The following is an 18,230-nucleotide window of genomic DNA, read 5'->3' on the forward strand; positions in this document are numbered from 1 at the left end:
TGCTATTACATAGAGATAAAAACCAAAGGCGTCATTACTGAGCTTAACCAATCAATTTTAACATCATCCTGAATGATTCACCCTAATGTGATACCTGGGGAAAATTCTAACTGATGTCATTCATTACCAGCCCTGGGAAAATGACTCAAGACACATATACCAAGACCACATTACCCAAGTGACTTAATCCCACGCTGTGTACATGGACATAATACTATGATCCACTTTGGGAGTTTGATGTGGAGGCCGTGCCTCCATGTGATGGATGCTTTTCTGAGTGAGCTGTGCCAGATCTGTGCTGGAGGTCCAGCAGTACGAGGGCTGAGCAAGAGGCGTCAATGGATTCAAAACACAACTTCTAACCGCTTTATAACATGCTCCTTTTCAGTTGATCTTCCATCATTTCTCTATCTCTTGGTCAATTTTCCAGGAATGAGACAAGCTTTTTCATTCTAAGCAAAATTGATTTTTGATACAAGAATCAATCCATTTTCTGTGGTGTGTCCTCTGCATCGGCTCCGCATAGAATGGCTGTTTGCTCTTCAGGACAGAGTGTCCTCAGCATTGAGAGTGTGTTGTGGATGGATTCCGGTGCTTAGGAACAGTTGGCTTTGTGCACATTTGCCAGGACCCGGGCAGGGCAGGGAAGGGCGGCTTGTGTTTGCTAAGCAATGATAACCTGTTCTCTAGGTCACCCCAGCAGTTCAGACCTTTCAGCTTCCACGTCCAGGGTGGCCCCACCCACGCTGTGATGCCATTTCTCTTGTTGCAGGACTACTTCTAGAGAGAACATTTTTATTGAGGTAAAATATACAAGGGATTATATTTACCATTTTAACCATTCATGAGTGTCCAATTGTGTGACATTAACAATGTTTATAATGTGTGTGACGATCACCATGATCTGCACCCAGAAACTTTTCATCAGCCCCAACAAAAACTCTGTACCCATTAACCATCACTCTCGCCCTCCTTTCCCCAGTCTCTGGCAAGTTCTAGCCTACTTCCTGTCACCATAAATTTGCCTGTTCTAGGAACTTCATATAATGAATTAATAATATTTGTCCTTCTGTGTGTGGCTTATTTTGTCAAGCATAATGTTTTTAAGGCCCACCCATGTTGTGGCATATATCAGGGTCATTTTTCAAGGCTGAATAACATTCCATTGTATGTATGTGTCACATTGTGTTTATCTTTTGTGGGACATGGTTGTTTCTACCATTTGGCTATGTGAACAATGCCACTTAGAACACTGGTGTATAAATTTCTCTTTGAGTCCCTGCTTTCAACTTTGTTGGGTATATACCCAGAAATGGAATTACTGGGTCACATGGTAGTTCTATGTTTGACCTTTTGAGAAACTGTAAAACCCTTTGCCATAGATGCCACTCCATTCCACATTCCCACCAGCAATATACAAGGGTTCCAGTTTTTAGGTTCATCAAAACTAACAATATACCAATGTTTATAATTGTTATATTTTCTTGCTACATTGAACCTTTTGTTAGTATGTAATGATTTTCTTTCTCTCTTATAACTTGGTTTGATTTAAAGTCTACATCATTTAATATGGGAATAACCACTCTAGCTTTCTTTTAGTTACTATTTCAGTGAAATATCTTTTTTTTTTCATTCTTTCATTTTTAATCTATTTTTGTCTTTGGATCTAAAATGAGTCTCTTATACATAGCATATAGCTGGATCACATTTTAAAATTCATTCTGCCCATCTATTTTTATTGCAGAGTTTAATCCATTTACATTTAAAGTAATTGCTGATAAGGAAAAAATTACTTCTGACTTTCTGCTATTTGCTTTATATAATACAGCTTCAGTCTCCTCTTTCTTTTATACTGCCTTCCTCTGTTTAGGTTTTTTTTTTTTTTTTTTTTTTTTTTTTTTTTTTTTGTAGTGAGGCATTTGATTCCTTTTTTTATTTCCCTTTGTGCATTTTCTACAAGTATTTGCTTTGCGGTTACCATGGATATTGAATTTATCAGCCTAAGTTATAACAATCTAGTTTATAGCAACTTTAATAGTATATAAATCTCTGCTGTTATTCAGCTTTGCCCCTGGCCTCTGCTTGTTATTGATGTTATAGATTACATCTTTATATTCTGGGTGTCTCCAAAAAATGTATGCACACTTTAAGAGTGGGTAGTTCAATTTTGAAAATGAAAAGTCTTTCAATAAACACTGCCTTTATAATTATTCAAAATGTGTATATACATTTTTTGGGGGATGCCCTATATTGTGTGTCCAAGAACATAGATTAATAATTATTTTATGCATTTGTTTCTTAAATTATGATAAAACTAAAAGTAGAATAATCGCCAAACTTATAATAATACTAGCTTTGATAACTGCACTTATAATCACTTTTACCAGAGGTCTTTATGTCTTCATGTGGTTTCAAGTTGCTGTCTAGCTTTTTTTTTTATTTCAACCTTGGACTCCTTTTAGAAGTTAGGTCAAGAGGTAGCATACTTACTTCGCTTTTTGAAACCTGAAAATGTCTTAATTTCTCTCTCATTTTTGAAAGACAATTTTGCCAGATATATAATTTTTGATTGACAGAGTTTTGTTTTGTTCTGTTTTTTCATAGCACTTCTATATATTAACCCACTGCCTTCTGGCCTCCAAGGTTGATGAGACATTAACTGAAAATATTATTAAGGATCCTTATATCTGAAGAGTCACTTCTCTGTTGCTGCCTTCAAGGTTCTCTGTCTTTGGATTTTGACAGTTTGTTATTGTCTGGGTCATTTTGAGTTTATCCCACCTAGTGTTTATTGAGCTTCTCATATTTGGGAAGTTATTGGCTATTATTTCTTCAAATATTTTTTCAATTCCTTTCTCTCACTCTGCTTCTGAGATTCTCACAAGGTGTATTCTAGTCCTTTGGATGGTGTCCCATTGATTCCTAGGCTCTCTGTTCATCCCTCCTCCCCCATGGTATTCCTTAGATTAAATAATTTTAATTTTATCCTCTTTCTTCTGTTTGCTCACATATGCTTTTTTAAAAATATGTTTGTTTTTTTTACTTCAGAGAGAGGAATAGAGAGGGAAGGAAAGATGGAAACATCAGTGATGGGAGAGAATTATTAATTGGTTGCCTCCCGCATGCCCTCTACTGGGGATTGAGCTCCAACCCAGGCATGTGCCCTGATCTGGAATGGAACAATATTCTGGTTCATTGGTCCACACTCAACCATGGAGCCACTCTAGTTGGACTGCTCACATCTGGTTTTTAAATGTATTGTTTATTTAATTTATTGTACTTTGTAAACCCAGAATTCCTTTTTGGTTTCTTTTTATAATTTCTATTGCTATTTTTATTTTGTTCAACATTGTTTTTCTTTCTTTGTACTAAATACCTTTTAGCTCTTTGAGCATCTTTAAAACAGTTTTAAAACCTTTGTCCAGTAAGTCTGACATTTGAACTACCTTAGGTACATTTTCTGTCAGTTAATTTTATTATTTTCTATGGACCACTCATTCCTATTTCTTTATATACCTAGTGATTTTTTTGTTGTTGTTAAAAACTTTTTTTGAATCTTATAATGTGGTAACTCTAGAACTCAGATCCTACTTTTTTAATATTTCAAAACTTAATATAAATGTTATTACAATGCAGGGATCTTTTGGAAACTTTCTTTCTAAGGTGATTTTTATTCATATATCTACTACTGTAGTGACCTGGTGCACAAATTTATGCACATTGAAAGGAAATTAATTAGAAGAAATATTTTAATATCACTATTAACCCTTTCTCTATAATAGAAATGCCAACCAAATTCACAATCAACAATGACAGATCAAAACACACACATGTGATTGGCACCAGTTAGAGCTTTATATGTATTGTGGATGTGTGAGTCAACTTAGCCATATAATATATATATATATATATATATATATATATATATATGATATAAACTTGCTCAATTAGACTTGTTTTTGATTTAGCTAATTTTTTTCCAGCCCAGTGAAGCACCCCAACTTCTCTTTTAGTTAATTGTTAGCAACACAGCAGTAAATATCAACACAAAGCAGATTATTATTGTAGATCATGCAGGGAGAACAAAGGGCAAAATATTTAATTGCAGCAGTGTTTGACTACATTCTGCACAGTGAGAAAATCTGAAGTCATTTCCAAGGGCCATCATCTCTTACTTCTTTTCAGTCAGGTAAAGTTTCTAAGCTTTCTAAATCTCTGTTTTCTGGCTAATGAAAAGAAAATAGGATTCCACCAAGTCTCCTATGTACCTACTCCAGGACTTCTGTAAGAATCAAATGAAATGAGGCACAGGAAAATGCTTTACAAACATTTGGTTAAAGTGTAAAATGTTTCCACCTGGCTATAAAGCAAGTCATGTTCCTAGGCTGAGGAAACTCCAAGGAGGCTAGTCTCTAGGGAGAGGAAGCTGGGTGGGCATTGCTACCTGACATCATTACTTGGTGCATACAACCACCTTTTCTTAGCTGGGCTAGGCTGTGAGTTGTATTTCACACCACGGGGTCTCAGCAGCATTGGCTGTGATTTGGTTGGCTTTCACTCGGGAGTGGTGGTAGGATCTGTGTCCTACTTAGGGGAAGCCGAGTATTACTTTGTGGATGCCAAGTCCAAGGTGCCATTTCTCTGTAAATGGCCAGTCACGGCAGCTCCTGCATTGTCTGCCCCTTGGTGGTCAGTGCGTGTCATAGTGACTGGTCAGACAATTGGACAGAAGAAATAGAGAAATATTTAAAAGCCTTGGGCAGAAAATTGATTTGCCTAAAATGTGAGATTAATTTGGGAAAAAAAGCAGTTTTGAGGCAATTATTTCATTGTTATCACTGTTTTCTTTAAATTTATTATTTACATTTTTTTCAAGATAAAACATAAGTAATTTGTAAAAAGTATACCTTAGACCAGGTGTCAGCAACCTACAGCTCCAGAGCCACATGCAGCTCTTTTGAAGCTTTACCGCGGCTCCGACAACTTGCAAGCCTGTGTGAAAATGAAGGTAACGACTTACAGCCCTGATGTGCTGACACTGTGCACTGAGGTTCAGGAGCAAAAATCCTATTAACCAGGTAAATTAAATATTTTAGTTAGCTATTAATTTGCAAAAATATATTTTACATTGTTAAGTGAAAAAGTCCTTCTTTTCTTCAGATTGACAGCTAACTGCACGATCCGGTATATAGCATTAAGGTAAGAAACAATATATGCTCTGTTATATTTGTTTTAAATGTCGCAATGGTTTTGCGGCTCCCAGGTTTTTTATTCCTTCGGAAACGGGTCCAAGTGGCTATTTATGTCTTAAAGGTTGCAGACCCCTGCCTTAGACCCTTCAACTCATAGTTTAAAGCTTGAAGGGATTATTGCAATCCAACAGAAGCTTAGAAAAAATAAAGGGATTTTTCTTTTAAGTAGATGCACACCTGTCTCCTAGCTGTTGACTTGATTTGTTCTTCTCTATCCCGTTATTTCTAGTTGTGCAGTCCAGTATTAACTAGATTACTTATCTCCATAGAGTCAGAGGAGGTGAGGAAGAAATGGAAAGTTAGTGTAATGCATTAGAATTTTAAGAAAGGCAAGAAAAAGCTATTGATAGCTTAGGTTAGGGATTCACAAACATGTGTAAAGCCCTGACATGTGTGTGTGTGTGTGTGTGTGTGTGTGTGTGTGCCCACCAGCCTAGTGGCAGCCTCTTATTCCCTCAGTATTCCTGCAGGTCCAATCTCTGGAGAACAAATGGGCATGGTTGTGTTCCAATAAAACTTTATTTACAACATCACACGGGATGTTATTTACAACATCAGCGGGATGAATACAGATCCCAGGCCAGTAAGGGATCCCACTGCCCACCCAGAGGGCCAATTGCATCCCATACCCACCCTCTCCCTCCTCAGTATAGGTACCAGATGCAGGGCTCATGGCTGGTGAGCACTGCTATGATGGCATGAACCATAAAAGCCTAAGCAACTGAATGACCGAATAACCAAATGACCAAATCACAGGTTGACCAGTCAATAGGATGTGCACTGACCACCAGAGGGAAGACACTCAATGCAGGAGTTTCCCTCTGGTGGTTAGTGTACTTCCACAGCAGGAGTGCTGCTCAGCTGACTGACCCATCCTGGCAGCCCACCAGCCTAGTGGCAGCCTCTTATTCCCTCAGTATTCCTGCAGGTCCAATCTCTGGAGAACAAATGGGCATGGTTGTGTTCCAATAAAACTTTATTTACAAAAATAGACAGGGGACCAGATTTGGCCTGTTGGCTGTAGTTTGCTGGCACTGCTGGTGCCTCAGGCACTGTAGACGCTTTCCCTCCCTAGATGCACCATAAGGAAGAAATAATATAAAAATGGCTGTCAGGTGGCTCCAAATAACCGGCATGAACATCAGCGGGATGAATACAGATCCCAGGCCAGTAAGGGATCCCACTGCCCACCCAGAGGGCCAATTGCATCCCATACCCACCCTCTCCCTCCTCAGTATAGGTACCAGATGCAGGGCTCATGGCTGGTGAGCACTGCTATGATGGCATGAACCTTTTCCAATCAGGACTGACTGGGAGTGAGCCTGCAGCAGGCACAGTGGGGCTGGGATGAGGGAGAGTGGCAGGCAGAAGCAGCAGGTGGCATTGGACTGCTGGTTGTGCTGAGGTACCCCACCAGTGCACAAATTCATGCACTGGGCCTCCCTCTAGTTTTCTATAAAGGACTGCATAGCATTATTTTAGTCTTTGTGGGCCATATTATTTCTGTTTGCAGCTCCTCAACACTGACATTGTAGTGTGGAAAGCAGCCATAGACAATATGAAAACAAATGGGCATGGTTGTGTTCCAATAAAACTTTATTTACAAAAATAGACAGGGGACCAGATTTGGCCTGTTGGCTGTAGTTTGCTGACCCTGGCTTCTGAAAATGAATTCCAGAGTGAGACTGAGCAACAGGAGTTAAGTATTTCCTAGTGAACTTGGACCATTCTCATTCTCTTTTTGCTCAGGCTCTAATGCTTAGTGAAGTGACTAACATTATCCTTCTACTTGAGCTATGTGGGGATTCATTACAAATGAAAGACACCTAAATTCCTTGACTACCACAACATCAGCTATCTAGGTTTTTTTCATTCTAAAATTGTTTATTCTGGCTCACCAGGATTTTGACTAAATTGCCAGTTGTGTATAACCTATTTTCCTTATTAGTGCACCTAAAGGAGCTATTTTACTTCTGAACATTATACAAATTAACAATTATTTTCAATAGCATAAATATATAGTATGTTAGTTTCCCCTGGGGTCACATCAATTGAAATCACAATCACAGATAATTGGTCACAGTGATGGTTTATAGTCTTTTATAGCAAAAGAGCTAGAGAAGCAGCCCTACAAATCTAAATATTTAAGGGATCCCAGGCTTGTCTGAAAGCTGTTCCTGTGTAGCTATTATCTTTATATTTAAAGCCCTAACATGCAAATAGACCAAATGGCAGAACAACCAAACAACCAGTCCCTATGACCACCAGGGGGCACATGCAGAACATGGCGGGCATTGGCCACAGCAGGATGGTGAAGCAGGTGAATGGGAGCACCAGACCAAGCCTGGGCACCAGTCACTGTCATGGGGTTAGCCTCTGGTGGGTACTGAAAATATTTTGCTTCCGTGTGCCATGGTCCTGCCAGGTGCTTGTACACCATGAGCGGGAGCAAGAGGGGAGTGCTGGCCCTGATCACCCCTCGGGGCTTCTCCACCTCCCCCTGCTCCTGAGGGGAGAAGGAGCAGCAGCTGCCTCTCACACCTACGACCAGTGCTGACCCCACTCACACCTACAGTCAGTGCCAGAGCCCCTGCTCACACCCACTGCTGGTGCCTGATGCTGGCCCAGATCGCTCCATGTCAGTAGGTGTGAGTGGGGCCAGCACCATCAGCACGTGGGAGTGATGGCTGCGGCAGCAGAGCAGCAAAAGTGGGGCTGCCTGCAGACAGGGGGCTGGAGGCCAAAGTGGGAGGGCCCAGGCTGGGCCAGGGCATGGAAGATGGGCCAAGACCCATCCCTGTGCCCACCACAGCCTCTCAGCCGGCCTACAGTTCCTTTCAAGATGTACAAATTTGTGCACTGGGCACCCAGTAATCTTATATTTGGCCACTGGGTCACCTCTTAGTTTGTTTTCCCATTTACCTCTGGTGATACAGTCTTTCATTTTATTGGAGCCCTTATGTTCCTCTTTCCATGAGAACTTGACTCAAGACCACAGGGGGCATTATGGGAAGAATATATGAGTGACATGAACAGTGCTACCTTTGGACTCTTCCTTCTCCCAAACTTTTAGGCAAGGTTCCTGGATGTGGCGGGTAAGCCCTAAGATCTACACAGGGTCTTAGCAGAAGGCAATTGATATATCCAAACAAGATAAGGAAGTTTAATAAAAAGACTATACAAAGGTGCAACAGGGTTAGGAGCCAAGAGGGATATTGCAATACCCTCAGGACTGGCTACTGCACTTTGGTTTGGACTTAAGGGGTTGGGGTAGCGAGTGGTGACTAGGACCTGACAGGGCTGCAAGGCAGAGGCTCAGCTTGCAGAGAGAGAGGATGCTGGGCAAGAAAAAAAGCTGGAGGCTTTCCTTCTGCCTACACTCCTGCATGTGCCTCCAGTTGGCAAAATCTAACCAGAAACCAAGGGCCCAAAGAGAGCATTGTTTCAGTTCACATTGGTCCATTTTCTAGAGCGCAGAGCTGGGTGAAGATGGTGGAGCTTAGGTCTGGAAAGGAAAGCATATGTCCCACCTGCCCACCCACCCTACTTCTCTTGTCCCAAGAGGTAAGTTATTTTCTTGTCTTTAACTTACCTGAAAGGTTAAAAGGTTACCAACTCTTTGGCTCCCTCTTAGTAGAGAGGCTCATCGGAAATCCATTTTAAAGTTGTGGTAGCAAGTGGATTTGAAGCCAGATTGCCTGCCCTCAAATCCTGGTTCTACCACTTTCTAGCAGGTGCTTGACAAGTTATCTAAAGTCTCTGTGCCTCTGTTTCCTCATTTTCAAAGTAAGAGTAATAATAGCACCTACCTCAGGTGTTTATTGAGGGTGCAGGAATGGTCAGCTTGGAAGAGTGCCTGGCACATAGCAGGCATTGCAGACACAGGTTAGCTCCTTTTCATACGCACCCTGCTGATTCCCGATGGCTGCTTGGACATGCACATGTACCAGTGACCAGCCTTGGGTTTGATTCTGGAATCTGCAGTGTGTAGACCTATGTATGGATCTATTTCTTAATTACCTATTCTGTTTCACTGATATATAATATACATCTTGGGACATGCAGTGTTATAGTGAGCCTTAAATTTTTTTTAATTCTTTGCTTTCTATACAATTTTAAAACCAGCTACTTAAAATATATTTAAACACACACACACACACACACACACACACACACACACACACTACAACTCGTGTGCAGCTCCCACAACCATGATACTCTGGCTTTATTTCTAATACTTTCTGACTTGAGATTTGTGTGGAAGCTCTTTCCAGAGAAGCTAAGGGAATGGTCTGCAGTCTAATCTTATTTGAGTGCTTTCCTTTCCTTCATTTCTCAGCCTTGGTTAGTGTCCTGTGCTAATTCATGCTTTCCTTGTATTGGGGCTGTTTAATTGTAGAGAATTCTCCATCTGTCTTCAGCAGCACAAGACCAAATTCAGCAATATCTGTAACATTAAAAAAATACTCTTAAAGCTTTATACATTTTAATCCCATTCAGCTCCTATATGTATTGAATATCTATGCAAAGCTGATCTGTGAGGAGGTTCATTCCACCTCAATTCGAGTTCTCTGAGATGCTCTGTTCCGGCTCCCAGTCAGCAACCCAGACAGTCACTCCACCTCCATCACCTTGAAGGGCCTGATGCAGTGCATTAGTTATCCATTGCTCTGTAACAAATTACCCCCATCGAAGGCTTAAAACAATAGCCATGTATCAGGGGAGATGCCATGATCACGAAGGTGGTTTTCCCAGGGTGAGGCTTATCCATTGCAATCCAGTTGTGCTGACCCCTGTGATTTCCCCAATTGTGGGAAACTCCACTGCATAATTTATGGTGGTGGGGGACTGCATTAAAAAACAAAGCACAACAAACACCCACACACACACACACACACACACACACACACACACAGTAGCCATGTGTTATTTTACTGTTTCTGATGATCAGTCGGAAATTCAGGCATGGCTTAGCTGATGCCTCTGCTCTGGGTATCCAGCAAGCTTACAATTGAGATATTGGCCTGGGATGTGATCAAATTGAGGTACGCCTGGGAAGGATGATCTTCCAAGTGCACTCCCTTGGCTGTTGGCAGGACTCTGGTCTGTTGGTTAAAGATATCAGTTCTTCCTTGCCACAAGGGCCTCTCTCCACAGGGCAACTCACAACAGGACAGCTGGCTTTGCTCAGAGCAAGGGAGCAAATGAGCCAGAGGGGGTGGCCTAGGTACAGTCTATTTTTGTCACCTAATCTCAGAAATGACATTCCTTTCCTCTGCCACATTCTATTTGCTTGAAGCAAATCACTAAGTCCAGGCCATACTCGGGGAGAGGCCCTACTGAAGGCTGAGCAGTCCAGGAGGTGGCGACACAGGAGACACTCTAGGAGGCAGCCCACCACTAGTGGAATAAAGAGTTGTATAGCTTTCCATAGTTTTTGGTGGGAAAAAGAACTCACCCCTCCCCACCCCTCTAATCACCACTATCAAGTTGAGTTTAACTGGAAAGAGTCCTCTGACTACTGAAAAACATCTCCATGGTTACCTTGTATTTTGCATTTTGCATTAAACAATGAAAAATCATTTGCAGCTACCTGCAATAGACCATAGCCACCTAGGGTCACTGGTTACCCTTTTCACTCTTTTATATGTTGCCCACAGTTATCGATGTTGCTTTTGTCAATACTGGAAATTTCAACCACAACTACCACTTTAGTCATCCCTTCTCTAGACAGCTCTGGAAATCTACTATTCACCACCTTTCTCTGTCACCTATGACCTTAACCTTCAAAGGTCCTGTCAGAACCTCAAAGTGGCATGTCCCCAATGGAACTGTTCAGCTCTGTTCTTCCTCCCCCTCATCCCTGGCTCTGCCACCCCTGATTCACTGCAGCTGGAGTCTCTGGAGTGAAGGCCACTCTTCCTTTTCCCGGCTGACCAGTTGTCCAGTTATACTGATTTAGGGAAGTGGGTGATCTAGTTGCAGCTGTAGAAACTGGAAGGATTGGATTAAAATCCTGCGACTACCAATTATTTACTTCACTGTTAAGTGTCAGAGGTAGGGTAAGAGTAGAGAAAAGGGAAGAGACAGGTGGAAAGCTTTGAATGCTAAGCTAAGCTATTTATTTATGTGGTAGAGACTCATTACAATATTCTTTAAGGAAAGAAGTGAATTTAGGAAGTTAGCTTTGGCACAATTCTCTCCTCCTTCCCTCTCTTCTTTTGGTTCTTCCCTCCCACCTCTCTTTTTCCTTCCTTTCTTCCTATTTGTGAAATGGGAAGAATGAAGGAAACTTTTACTGATCTATCTCCCCTAAAGAATTAGCTCCCTCTTTGGGATCAGCCGAGCATTTTTGTTCTTCTGCCCATGTGTTCAAATGCCTTCAGCCTGGTGACAAGTCACCTTGTCTTATCTCACCATGGACTTGAGTCCCTCAAATGCCTTACTCAAAGGGAGTAAGGGGTTCTGTTATTAAGTGTTTTTGCATTTCTCATGATATGTAACACAAGGCATTACACTTCATAGATGCTCCATGAATTATCACCGAATTAGTCAATCAAGGAAATATAAAAGAGAAGGGGAAAATCAAGAGGTAATTTGACTTTTTGAAGGCAGCCTTGAACACTTCCAGTAATCCTCACCTCCTGGTATACCTCAGTGTAATCGTGGACCTAGTGTCCCCTTCCATCAACTAGCTAGCATATAGAAAAAAGTAGTGGAATGCCACGTCTGATGTAGGTGGCAAATCCACTGCTGTTTCTTTCTAGGGGAGACTCGCTTGCTCTCTCCTAGACTGCTTACCTTAGAAACAAGCCCCCAGGAGAGGCCCTGAGGGCCTCCCATGTGCCCATGACCACCAAAACCTGGAAGCAGATTTCCTGCACAATGAGCTCAAGGCTTCCACTAACAGCTTCACTGCAATTTCAACCTTTCCTGGGTTATTGAGCCAGAGACACCCAACTGAATTGTGCCAAATTCCGGGCACATGGAAACTGGGAGATGCCAAATGTTTGCTGTATTAAGCTGCTAAATTCGGGGGGTAATTTGTTACACAGCAATAGAGAATACAGCCAGCAGAAAGAATCAACCGGCCCTAACTTCCCACCACTGGCTTTTGTATCCACTGTGAATTCTTTTACTCTCAACCTCTACATATTTTATTGGGCCTTTAGGGTGAGATTATGGATGAGGTGGCTAGAATAGAGGACTGGGATGCAGCAGGCAGATCCCCAGTGGTCCAAGAAGGCGAGGGGGGGAGGAGGAAAGAGAAAGAGCGAGAGGGCTTTAGCAGCTGATAGCAATCAGATCACAAGCCCCTCACAGCCCCATCACCAAGGCAATGTGATAGTTGGAGATTTTGTGGATGCCACTAAAGCTGTGTCTTTTATGACTTCTGTCCTCAGGAACCATCTGACCTAATTTTACTTGGAGGCGGGTTGTCAGGGAAAGGTTGGGGACAGTGGCTTCATGCCACCCGCCGGGAAGGACAGCCTGCTGGTTGTTCTCTCCTTGCATTGATTTTTTTTTTTCAGCTAATGCGTCTGTGTCCTTAGGGACAAGGACCATGCCTGTGACATTTTTGTGCATAGATGCCATGAATTGAGTGCCTGAGAAATACTTTTTGTTACAAGGAAACAGGCCCCAGTGTAAGCAAAGCAAACAGACCGTGAAAGGTGGTAATGTGGAATGTTCCCATCTTTGTGCTACCTGTTTAGCAGAAGCTGGCCAGCCAGGTGACCCAATCTCAAAGGTGGCAGATGTACAAGCCAACTCTGAGCTCCCCAGTGGCGATGTCACTCCCTTGGGACAGCTCACGCCATTAGCTAATGAGAGTGCCAAAGAGAGATAAATACCCATTAGGCAGGCTCTGGTGTGGGTGGGGGGTGCTGACTTTTTTTCTGAAGAAGCCAGGAAGGCAGGCAGGCAGGCCAGGGAGGAAGAGGGGGGACTGAAAGAATGGCCTGGATTTTGCAAAGAGGGCCTGGATGCCATGCCTTTGTAACTTGGCAAACAGAATTTGATGCTGTTTGAATTTGCAAACTAATGATAAGAAATAATTGCTAAATAGCTCAATAACTGACAGGAAATTACCCTTGTTTTTCCATAACAATGCGGCAAGAGGATTCAATTAGGGAGACTGTAGATTAAAAAAAAAAAAAGTTTGTTTACACTATTCCTTTCCAATGTTGACAATAGATGGGAGAGATGGGAGGGCTGGGGAAAGGAGGGGCGGGTGGTTTTAACACCCTCTCTGTTTGCAGATGTCTGTTGAGGCAGATTGGGCCTCTCCATTTAGACTGTTCCTGAAAAGAATCCTGAAGAGGCAGAGAAGAGAGAGGCCAGGAGAATAACATCTGATCCCACTGCTTGATGAGCTTAAGCAGAGGACAGTTGGAAACCAATGAGAGGAGTCTTCTGACCCTCATCCCTCCCCCCTCCACCCAGGCTGCCCTTGGTGGGTGGCCTAGACCTAGTGGGAAGGGTCCACTGGCACTGAGTCACCAGCAAGTACTCAGAGCTGAACTGCAGCCTCTCTCAACATTTGCCCAAACTCTCCTTTCACCGCATCTTTTCCAGATTTGACATAAAGGCTCCCCAGGATCAAGTGCTGGTCTTGGGGTTCATTCTGAGAGGCCTAGACTTAACTGAGAAAGGTTCACAGTTTTCGCTTCTTCCAAGGATGTTTGCAGTTTGAGAAAGTTCTTAAAAACCCAAACTCTTTTCAAACCCACGGAATAAGCCTTTCCTGGTGGGTTTACTATTAGTTGGGGAGATAATTTAGTTCAAGGAGGTCCTGCAAGACACCCCCTAAGGTGCATCTGGGTCACTAGCTTTGTTGTCCCACTGGGTGCCAGAGCAGGGATTCAGGGGCTGGAAAAGAGGGAAATTCTAGAATTCACTGCTAAGCCAGGAGCCTGAATCTGTTTAACATCTCAGCCAGAGTCTCCTTCCTGGTGGGGCAGAAAAGATGTTGTAGAAGACAGACTGGATTTAGACCCCTGCTTGGTCACCTACTGCACCTGCTGGCTATGTGACCTTGGCCACAGCAGTCAGCCTTCCTGTGCCTCTGTTTCCCCTCCTGTAGAATGAGGGTCATCATGGCAAAGAGTCAGAGGGATCTAGTGGGTGTGACCATACTCAGCACAGTGCCTGACACGCAGCAGAGATGCTCTGGATAAGGGACAGAAACTCATTCGCCAGACATGGCTGCCTTGTCCTCAGCTTCTCCAGACCGTTCTGCCCCCAGGTCACAAGAGCAGCATAAAAGCTTTGGGGCCATGGACAAGGGTTTGAATCTCAGCTCAGCCTCTGCAACTGAACATCCAAACAAACAAACAAAACAAACAAAACAAAACAAAACAAAACAAAACAAAAAAACTCTTATAATGAGTCAATTCTCTTTGGGCAAAATTATCCACATTAATCAGAATTGCCCCCCAAATTTCTCCAGATGAATAACCCTAGTGTTTGAAGGACAGGAGAGTAATAAGGAGGCAGTGCCAGGTAGGTAGGGGAGATGAGCTATTCCGGACAAACAATGACTCAGTGCTGTGAACACCAGATGGCAGGAGCCCTCCCCAGCCTGTGGTTTAGGGGTCTCTCATTTCCAGAGGCACCAAGGAAATGATAGCAGGAGAAAACTGCTGCAAAACTTGTCATCCTTAATGCAGTCAGCTTCCCTGGGCGATCCAAAGCTCAGGGTTTCCCCTTCTGAATAAGCCACTCCGCCTTTGCAGCTCCTCCCAACTTAGAGAAGCGAATCAGCATTGCAATTTATTGTTTCTTGCTGCAGAGTTCTCAGAGCAGAAAGCTGAACTTTCATCTGCACATTCACATTCTGGTCAGATTCAACCAGTACTCCCCTCCCACCTCCTTCCCTCCCTCTCCCTCCATCCCCTCCTCAACCTCCCCCACCCCAGAAAAGCAGTCTGTGGGAGCTGGGGCTTGGTTTCCCTGCCTTGGAACCCAATTACAGTTGGCTGTTGTGAAATTAACGTTCACAGCCGTGAAATTATGCTATAGACGCTTTATAGAAATCACTCAATCAAACAGAGTGAAACCGTTTTTATATGGTAATCATTTCCTGCTATCAAACTTCATAGGAAAGAACAGTTTGATTGAACCACCTAGTTAAACTGTGTATGAAATTAGTCATTCTCACCATAAACAGTGTTCTGCTGCCTTCACAGACAAAAGCTAACAGAATCAAGGTAATAATTGGCTTGGAAACGACAGGGCTTAATTCTGCCCGAATTGTATTCCTGCTCTTTTTACCATCAAGCTAGAAATCCTGGAGTTAAGTGCTTTGTGGTGTGGGTGTTTTCTACCTTCTTCTAATGGGGTCCAGCAGAGTGGCAGAGCCAGGGCAAGAATCTGGCTTTTGAACTCTTTTCCTAGTTACTAACAATGAGGCCATCCATGGGTAAGGGACTCACCCTCTTATGTAAAATCAGGAATCGGAAGCGATCTCTTCTTGGTCTCAAGCAATGTTATTGATAAAATCAATCTGGAGCTGAAAGCCAGGATTACAGGCTTTATTAGGGGAAAGAGACCTGCTGGGCTATCTCAAAAGGGGAGAACAGCAATATGGGCAGAGGTGAACACGCCTTTTGAGGGGAGGAATGGGAAGGGATGGGGCTTAGTGTACTAGGCACATGCTGATTGGCAGCTTAATGTATGGTCATATAGGGACAAGGGCTTAGGGTATTTGGCAGGTGGTGATTGGTGGTTCAATGTATAGTCCATATAAGGTGCCTGGTTAGATACTCATGTTTGTCCAGGCTGCAGGTTATGTCATACTCCGCCCACCAGTTGAAGGAAGGGAGGATCTATCAGTTATTACTAGGTGAAATCTGTCTCTAATTCTGAAACATGAAAAGGGAGCAGTTAAAGGAAACTGCTTCCTTGGAGGGATGAAGAACAAATGGGAAAAAATACAGACAATTCATAGTAAGACAAGTTTAGTAGATAGAAGAAATGGAAGTTTCAGGAAACAAGATCTCGAATTTTCTTCTACTAAGCAAACACTGATCCACTTCAAATGCATTTTATCAGCATCTCCTTTCCCTTTGAAATAGCAGCTATGAGGGTCACTAGTTTACACACGAGGGTCTCCCTTCCACTTTTTGCTGAGTCTCAGGATTTCTCGCTAACCACCTTGCTGATCTCAAGGGAGTTTCTGATCTTGTCTTGGGGTGTACTCAGACATGCTAGATACCTGTTCTTTAGGTATGTTAATGACTCAGGCATGACAGTATCCTTAATTTCTTCCAAAATCTTATAAATCCTGAACTTGTGATCTTAGTGAGGATTTCAAGTGTTTTGGTAGTGACAGACTTCATTTTTTTTTCTGGATTTTTTCAATAGTTTATAAATCAGTTTCACTATCTCATTAAAATTTTCTTAACTACTCCCATGAGATATTATTTTTTTATTTCTTAAAATATATATATTTTAATTTTTAATTACAGTTGACATACAATATTATATTAGTGTCAAGTGTACAACATAGTGATTAGACATCTATATACCTTACAATCTGATTAACCCAATAAGTCTAGTACTTATCTGACACCATATAGTTATTATATAATATTATTGACTTTATTACCTGTGACATACTTTATATCAGTGTGACTATTTTTTATTTGGCAGTTTGTACATCTTAATCTCTTTCTCTTTTTTGCCCATCTCCTAACTCCCCTCCAATCTGGTGAACATCAAAATGCTCTTTGTATCTATGAATTATTATTGCCAATCTGACCTAATAAAAGAGAAACATGCAAATTAACCTTCACTCCACTATGCCCACAGCCAATCAGAGTAAGTATGCAAAGATGGAGGTTAATTTGCATAGGTAGGCATGGAATGGTTTGAAACCTGCTATGAGGGGAAGAGGGCAGCAGAGGGAGGTACTGGAGTGGTGCACTGGACAGAAGTTAGGACTTGCCTGCTCCCAGGCGGCTGGGAAGAAAGGCCTATTCTTACACGAATATTGTGCAACGGGCCTCTAGTGTACAGATAAGAAAATAAAGGGCCAAAGGGGTGAAATGAGTTTGTTGAGTCGCTCAGCTAGAAAACTGGCAGTTCAGGAGGAGGACTCAGAGAATGGCAGAGGCAGAGTGAGGACCTTGCACATCACAGAGAGCTTAAAGTAGGGGTGTCGAACTCAATCAGAGAAGGGGCCAAAATCTAAAATCCAGCCTAAATCGCGGGCCGAATGGTTTACTGAACAGTCATAAACTGTCATTGTGATGGAAACGCAGCGGAGTGCAGTGATGACAGCTCGGTGCGGGCCACATTGCAAGGCCTGGCGGGACGGATTTGGCCCGCGGGCCTTGTGTTTGACACAGGCCTTAAAGCAACAGAAATCACAACAATAAAAAGCAGACACAGGCCAGCTGGGGGTTTGAACTGGACTTGCCTTGATAGCTTTACTCACATGCCTGGGGTCTCAGCTGGACCTTCATCTTCTGGTGGTGGACCTCACTCCATAGGTCTTTCATCCTCCAGGGGCTGGCATGGACTTCTTAGGAGTCTGGGGGTCTCAGGTTCCAGGAGCAGGAAGGTAGAAGCTGCAATGCTCTGCCATGGCTTTGGAACTTACACGATATCACCTCTACCATGATCTATGGGTCAAAGTAAGTCATGAGGCCAACCTAGATTCAGCAGTGGGACATAGATTCCACTTCTCAATGGGAGGAGATGAAATGTACTGTGATCATGGTTATAAATGATTACCAGAAGGTAGAGTTTAGGCACATTGATGTATACCCTCACTGGACCTACACGGACATAGTCTTTTAAATAGACAGATAAACCTGGAGAAGATAGGAACAAATTTTTAAGGCATGTTCTAAAATGGAAGACAGGGCTATAGGGACATTCCAGGCTAATGGAATGAGCTCTGGATTAGATTTCTGAGATGGGGTTCTTGCTGTATGCGGGGTATAAACCAGCTGAATGAGCGAGGTCAGT

The 18,230-nt window shown here is 42.7% G+C and overlaps 1 pseudogene; it reads left to right on the forward strand.

Annotated features, from left to right (window-relative positions):
* The first annotated feature begins 9,957 nt into the window (after positions 1-9,957).
* Positions 9,958-10,135, forward strand: LOC118726184 (annotated as a pseudogene).
* The last annotated feature ends 8,095 nt before the right edge of the window (positions 10,136-18,230 follow it).

This window comes from Pipistrellus kuhlii, unplaced genomic scaffold, assembly GCF_014108245.1.
Source record: "Pipistrellus kuhlii isolate mPipKuh1 unplaced genomic scaffold, mPipKuh1.p scaffold_m20_p_21, whole genome shotgun sequence".
In the NCBI taxonomy this organism is placed as follows: Eukaryota; Metazoa; Chordata; class Mammalia; order Chiroptera; family Vespertilionidae; genus Pipistrellus; species Pipistrellus kuhlii.